Source organism: Petaurus breviceps, unplaced genomic scaffold (assembly GCF_028583685.1).
Source record: "Petaurus breviceps papuanus isolate PSGF00001 unplaced genomic scaffold, PetGlider_PUasm1.0 125, whole genome shotgun sequence".
In the NCBI taxonomy this organism is placed as follows: Eukaryota; Metazoa; Chordata; class Mammalia; order Diprotodontia; family Petauridae; genus Petaurus; species Petaurus breviceps.
This window is the reverse complement of record NW_027185653.1, coordinates 711,408-719,206: the sequence shown is the minus strand read 5'-3', so window position 1 is coordinate 719,206 and position 7,799 is coordinate 711,408. Positions and strand designations below refer to the sequence as shown.

At 36.8% G+C, this 7,799-nt stretch overlaps 1 long non-coding RNA gene across 1 annotated transcript in view; it reads left to right on the top strand.

Annotated features, from left to right (window-relative positions):
* LOC138163141 (uncharacterized) overlaps nt 1-7,588 on the top strand; it is a 60,519-nt gene extending 52,931 nt beyond the window's left edge. Inside the window, exon 3 of the long non-coding RNA XR_011168806.1 lies at nt 6,846-7,588. This is a non-coding gene — a long non-coding RNA (uncharacterized lncRNA). The remainder of the gene's footprint in view (nt 1-6,845) is intronic.
* Nucleotides 7,589-7,799: the final 211 nt, after the last annotated feature.

Below are 7,799 nucleotides of genomic sequence, written 5' to 3'. Positions count from 1 at the left end.
CCCCCACCTTCTCTTATCCCCTTCCCCTCCTAACTTTCCTATAGGGTAAGACAGATTTATTTACCCAATTGAGTTTGTATGTTATTCCCTCTTTGAGCTATTTTGATTGAGAGTAAGGTTCACTCACCCCTCTTTACCTCCTCCATTCCCTTCCACTGTAAAAACTTTTTCTTGCCTCTTTTATGTGAGATAATTTACCCCATTCTACCTCTCCATTTCTCTTTCTCCCAGTACCTTCCTTTCTCATTCCTTAATTTTTTTATGTCATCCTTTCACATTCAACTCATACCTGTACCCTCTGTCTGTGTATACTCCTTCTAATGACCCTAATAATGAGAAAGGCCTTATGAATTACAAATATCATCTTCCCGTGTTGGAATATAAACAGCTTAAAATTATTAAACTCCTTATGATTTCCCTTTCCTGTTTACCTTTTTATGCTTCTCTTGAGTCTTGTATTTGAAAGTCAAATTTTCTATTCAGTTTTGGTCCTTTCATCAAGAATGCTGGAAAGTGTCTATTTCATTGGATGTCTCTTTTTACCCCCTACTGGAATATATTCAGTTTTGCTGTGTAGGTGATTCTTGGTTGTAATCCTATCTCCTTTGCCCTCCTGAATATCATATTCCAAGCCCTCCAATCCTTCAATATAGAAACTGCTAAATCTTCTGTTATCCTGACTGCGCCTCCACCATACTTGAATTGATTCTTTCTGACTGCTTCCAATATTTTCTCCTTGATCTAGGAACTTTGGAATTTGGCTATAATATTCATGGCAGTTTTCATTTTTGTATCTCTTTCAAGAGGTGATCAGCAGATTCTTTCAATTTCTATTTTACCCTCTGGTTCTAGAATATTGGGGCAGTTTTCATTGACAATTTGTTGAAAGATGATATCTAGGTTCCTTTTCTGATCATGACTTTCAGGTCATTCAGTAATTTTAAAATTATCTCTCCTGGATCTGTTATCCAGGTCAATTGTTTTTCCAGTGAATTTGTCATTCTTTTGGTTTTTGTTTGTTTCCTGATTTCTCGTAAAGTCCTTAGCTTCAATTTGCTCCATTCTGATTTTGAAGAAATTACTTTCTTTGGTGAGCCTTTGTTCCTTCCTTTTCATTTGGCCAATTCTGTTTTTTAAGGTATTCTTCTCCTCTTTGATTTTTTTGTGCCTCTTTTATCATCTGGCCTAGTTTGTTTTATAAGTTGTTATTTTTTTCAGGGGGTTTTTGTGTCTCATTTATCAAGCTGTTGACTCATTTTTCATGGTTTTCTTGCATTACTCTCATTTTTATTCCCATTTCTTCCTCTGTCTCTCTTACTTGACTTTCAAAATCCTTTTTGAGCTCTTCTATGGCCTCAGACCAATTCATATTTTTCTTGGAGGATGTTTGATGCTGAAGGTTTGACTTTATTGTCTTCTTCTAGTTGTATGTTTTGATCTTCCTTGTCACCATAGCAATTTTCTATAGTCAGAGTTTATTTCCATTGTTTGCTCATTTCCCCAGCCTAATACTTGACTTTTTAACTCTTTGTTAAAGTAGGCCTCTACTTCTATGTTGGAAGCACACTGTCCCAAGCTTCAGGGGTTTTATGTGGCTATTTTCAGAAATACCTCTGGGGACCTATAACTTTTCACTTCTTCCAAGGTGGTATAATCTAAGGAGAGGTGTTTACTCGTCTCCTGGCCTGTGCTGTGGTCTGTGGGTGACCACAAGCACTCTTTTCTGCCCTGGAATGGTGAGGAGGCACCTCTCCACTGTGGCCACAAGCTCTGTTGTGCTAGTGCCACTCATCGCCCTGGGACTGCCACCCAGGAATGCTACTGAATCCGAGTGTGGGCAGTGCAACAGTCTTGCCTCAATGCTAGCATAAAGACCCCTGTAATCTCATCCTGATAAACTGTTTGACCCCCTTACTGTGTATGGGCTGAGAGCTCCAGAAGCAGCTGCAGCTGCTGCGGCACTGCTGATTCAAGTCATTTCCAAGACCTGCTTCTTGTTTACCGGGGCTGGGGTTGTGCTGTCATAGCTTGCACTGGCTGTGAAACAGACCTTTCCTGCTGACCTTCTACGTTGTCTTTGGTGTCTGCTGTATGCTGACAGTCCTGAAACTTCCACCACTGCCACCGATTCAGTCACCCCAAGGCCTGTGCTAGGTTTTCTGGGGCCCAGTCTGTATTTGTGAGGCCTGCACTGGATTGAGTTCCTCTCTCATTCTGGTGCAACAGACCTTTCCCGCAAACTTTCCAAGTTGTCTTAGGCCGGCAATAGATTTCACTCAATTTTTTGTGGGTTCTACTGCTCTAGAATTTATTTAGAGTCATTTTTTAAAGATATTTGGAGGGTTTTGGGGCAGAGCTCAAGTGAATCCCTGCCTTTATTCTCCCATGTTGGCTCTGCCTCTCCCAGGCCACTCTCTAACACCATAATTTGAAGAGCAGGTACTGATTTTAGTTAGTTTAGTTAGTTAGATTGATGTTAGTAGATGGTGTTTCCTAATTGGGAATTCCCTATAAAATGAGATCATAGGCTCCATTCAGTAATTGTGTGAAACCATCTTGGTGTTTATAAGTTATGGTACCTCTAGGTCTCCATGACAACTTCCCCAAAGTTATATTACCTGTGGAATTCACTAGTGACAGCTACTGAAAAATGTATTTTTTGATCAATTCAGAAAGCCACATAATAATTTGAGAGTATCTTTTGAGAGTTTTTTTTTTAAAGCAATTGGGGTTAAGTAACTTGTTCAAGGATATACAGCCAGTTATTTCTGGGTGTGGTGCTAAGTGTCTGAGCCCGAATTCTATCCCAGGTCATCCCGACTCTGGGACTGGTGCTTTTACTCACTATGCTACCTGGCCGCCCTGAGAGATTTTTTATAAGATGTATATTCCTCATTGATTTACTTTGGTTTAAATAGGAGCAAAAATCCTCCTATCAGAAAAATATATTATAGCTTTGATAGCATGAAATAGCATAAATGAAGCTTAGGCTTTAAGCATAGAGCCAAAGGTACAAGATTATCCTAGTAAACCAGCCCAACATTAGAATACAGTTAAAATCATATCTCCTGATGTTTTGTATAGTATTTAATATAGTAGCTAATATTCTTTTTTAAAACTTCAGTTTATTCCCTTAATCTTCATGCCTTAAAAGGAAAATCTAATTTTAAAAAATACATTGATCCTGTGACTGGCATTATATACACAAAGAGACTCAACTGAATTTAAAGCTTATTAACTACATATACTCAAGAGATTAATAGATTGGTGTTAATCAGAAGGAAAGTCTCCAGTTGAGTGCTGTACATCTTTGTCATTGACCCTATTCTGTTTAATATTCTAATGATTTTATTAAATGCATAAATGATGCGCATACTTTAATACTTCCCTCACACTTTTTTCATTGTTGTTGGACAGGTTAATTGTCATGCAAGTGTTCTTTATAGAATAATACATTTAGAACTTGAGGGGACTGGGACTTTAAGGACCTTCTAATCAAATGTTTTCATTTTACAGACATGAAAACTGAAGCAAAGAGAGGTTAGATAGCTTCAGTGTCTTAGTGGAGTGGTTAAGAAGAAGCGACATAGAATTATCAGAAAACTGTTGGATTTGTCTTCTGGAAGTTTTGAGTTGAATTTTCTCCTTTCCTACCAATGCTGGCTGTGTGACCATAGGTAGTAGTCTGACTTCCTTCGTTCTTCATTTCCACATCTCTAAAATGATAACTAGCGTAATGCCTAGGATTTACAGAGAGCTTTAAGGTTTGTAAACGCTTTATTAATGTAGCTGATTTGATCTTTACAATATCCTTGTCAAGGTAGGTATTACTATTATCCCCATTTCTAATGAGGAAACTGAGATACAGAAGGAAAGTAACTTTGCTAGCATCACATAGCTAATATATATCTGATGCAAGATTTGAATTCAGGTCTTCCTGACTCCAAGGCTTATGGTCTACCCACTATTCTACCTAACTATAGTATTTACCTTATAGGGTTGTTGTAAGACTCAACTGAGAAAATATATGTAAAGTGTTTTGTGAATTTTACAAAGCCACATCAATGTCATCTCTTATTCTTATTATTTCCATTGTTATTACTATGACTTGAAAGGCAGTAGATAGAAAGTCAGCCTCAGTGCCAGCAAAACCAGGGTTCATGTCCTACCTCTGACACATACTAGCTGTGTTATCCTGGGAAAATCACGTAACTTTTCTCAGATGTGTCCAACTCTTTAAGACTCTAACTTTTAGAGAAAATGATGACCTGTTGCAGCAAAAGAAGTTTCTCACTGGGAGCTCCCTAAGCCAGTGAAGTCACAGGATTCTATTATTATTGTTCAGATGTATCCAACTATTGGTGACCCTTTTTTTGGTTTTCTTGGCAAAGATACTAGAGTATTTTCCTTTTCCAAATCATTTTTACAGGTGAGGAAACTGAGGCAAATGGTGTTAAGTGACTTGCTCAGAGTTGCATAGCCATAAAGTATCTGAGGCTAAATTTGAATTCAGGAAGATGAGTCTTATTTTCCCCACTATCTTATTGTTACTGCTACCCAAGTCATAAAGGGTGTAGATAGCAGAGCCAGAATTTGAACCCAGGCTCTCAGACTCCCCATCTTATGATTTTTCCTCTGCCTAACATGCTGAGGACTTTCTTGATACTATTGTATATTGGAAGCATCAATGTCCCACTCGGGCTGTCCACTTGTAATTGTCCCTGAGTTCAATTTGAGAATCACTTATTGAGATACCATTCTAGGGCTAGGGTTGGGAATGAGATAGAACTAGACTTGTGATTTCATTGACATAGGGAATTTTAATTCCTCTACCAATGCAGATCAGCAATTTCCGTGCAACTTAGAGTCTAGGGAGTCACCAGAAGTACACAGAGGTTAGGTGACTTGCTGAAGGTCACACAGCCAATAAGAGTCAGACATAGAATTTGAACCCAGATCTTTCTGATTCCTAGACCACATCTCTGACTGCCACAGCATGCTATTTATAAAAATCATTGGTACTACAGCCACAAAAAATGAAACAGTTGTCATTCTTGAGCTTACATTTGAAGCTTCCATCAAGCTTCCATTCACTACATAAACAGCCCACATGGTTTTGTAGTCATGTTTTGGCCATTATCATGTTTTTTGTGTTAACTTTTTTGTGCATAAGTCATAACTGATGTTATTCCACAATCTAAATATGCCACTAAACATTGGTCCATTGTTCATTGGATTATTTATAATTTTTTATTCTTCTGAGATTGTAGTATTCCATGGTTAAAAACCATATGGTGAACTTACTTTTAGATGACAGATGTATAAGCTATTCACTGATTCCTTCCTATTCAAAGCCTTTCAAATTTAGTGGGACCTTCTAGAATATGCACTTCACCTTCTTCACTCACCTTCAGTCACATCAGGGTAGAATCACATCAGATGAAATAGGCGTGATTGAAACACAGAGAACTCTGGAACCTTCTCAACTGAACAGTTTGACCAGAGTTGCTGAAAAAAAGGAACAAGATGGACTAGCTCTTTGTCTCTTGTACCATCTTCCTAGAGAAAGTGTCAGAGACAATGAAATGGCAAAAAGGCAGACATCAATAAATAAAAGAAACTATGCATCTGGGTAATCAATGAGATAATTTCATTGGCTCTGGATAAGCAAGAATTGCCTGACTTAATAAAATAATGAAATGCTAGAGCTGGAAAGGACTTTAAGGATCCTGTAATGCCATTATATGTTCATACCTTGAACATTCAGCCTAAATTTCACTTAGTTTAATTGAGTCACAAATTAGAAAGATTCTGCAAGGACAGGTAGCTTAAAAGGCTTTCTCTTAGTGACTTCTGTTTCTTCCCTTTTGGATAAATTTATCAAATAAAGATGAATAAATTTTATAAATAAAATAAACTTGTTTCTTCTATATTAGATTGTCAATGAATAAATATAAACAGGCATCTCTTGTTTTTAAGTTATAAAAACCAAACTAGATTTTATTTCTATATAGCAACTTTCTTCTAAAGAACTTCATGTGAATCTCAGACATGTAGATATGAGCCTAGAATTCCTCATAGTTTCTTCCCACTAATATTCTCAATTATATTATTCTCTTATCTCAAGTCATATTTTTTATTCCAAAAGAAACTCTGGCACTTTTCTAAGAGGATTTTTTTTGAATGTCAGCAGTTGTGTTCTGGTCAAGGCTATTTTTCTGCCAGATGAAAGAATATGGAAAATAGAGATCAGAGCAGATAGTTCCTTAACATATACATCTACATCATTTCATAAGATGGTTTGAGGTGATGCTATAGGAGAATACCTTAAGAGTCTCCAAATAATTGTTAGGTGGCAATAGAATTACAATGGTTGTTAAGGGGATTGGGTAAACCAGACTGTTTTACCAACTTATTAGTCTCTTTTCCAGTTTTTTAGAAGATTCCAAGAGATAATAGAAGCAGCATGTTCTTATTTAGGTGCTTGGCAGAAGGGACATGTAGGGTATGAAATGATCTGCAGGGCACACAAAAGGAAAAGGGTGAAAGCACCACTCTGGAGCACTAATATTATATTCTTCAGTTTTCTTTACACCTGACACATGGTCTGTTTTGATGAATTATGGTTTCATCAGTTTAGGTACTTCCTCCAACAATTGAGATAAAAGCCTCTCTACTCTTCATTTTTTTTTTTAGTTTCATGCCATTCTTGTGAGTGACTTTCCATGAATACTTTATAGCACAGGTTTTTAATTTGGAATCTATGACCTCGTTTTTCAAAATGCTTTGATAACCGTATTTCAGTGTAATTGTGTCCCTTTGTAATCCTGTGTGTTTTGTTTTAGGGCATATGAACATTGTTTGGAGAAGAGATCCATGAGTACAAAAAAGATTAAGAATCCCTGCTCTACAGACAATATTTTCAATGAACTGAAAACCTTCCTCTCGTTCTACTAATGTATTATATGTCTCGGTGTTCGTGTAGCACTTAAAGAAACCCATTTTTAATATTATTCTTATTTTTATTCCATGATTGTACATGCTTTTCTGGTCATGAATTTCCTCAGTAATATATTCCTTCTTCTTGTATGCTTGTATCAAGTCTTTGATAGCCCACAGCAGGCTAACTACATCCACCATGCCAACTTCCATTTTTATTGTGATTGCTTATAATTTCAATTCTTCCAAGATTTTGGTTTTCCATTATTTTTAGCCATAGGACATTACTAGGAAAATATTGACTTTAAAGAGATTGGGCTTTTGGATCAGTGATCAGTCTGGTAAGATAGAAAGTCCCTGTACAGTTTGACAAGATCCTGCTTCATCACTTCTTCCTACTATATTCTGGGCCTTGGTCACTGTCCATAAATCCTATTTGGCTAAGGCATGAAGGTACATAGTGATCAATATCTGGATCCATGGTCTCCAGAATAGAGTGCATATCCACCCTAGTAGTGTGCAGAATGATCCATTGGGACACAGAAGGAAAATATTAAGAGCTTTTATATTTTTATTTTAAAAAGAAAAGAAAAAAGCTTTATGAACATTTAATATATGGATCAACAAACACCAGTGCTCTCTCTTGGCCTTTATACTAGATACCTTATGTCATATACATTTTAGAGGTATCTACTCTGCAGAGGAGTTGACCAGGACATCTTTGCTCATGATTTCATTGTCTTGTGACATTGCGATTTGTGTATTTCAAAAGAACATTTCCTGTAGAGTCTGAAAACCTGAATTCTTTCTTTAAAAAATAATTAATTAATTGATTTTTAGTTTGCAGCATTCTTTTCCTC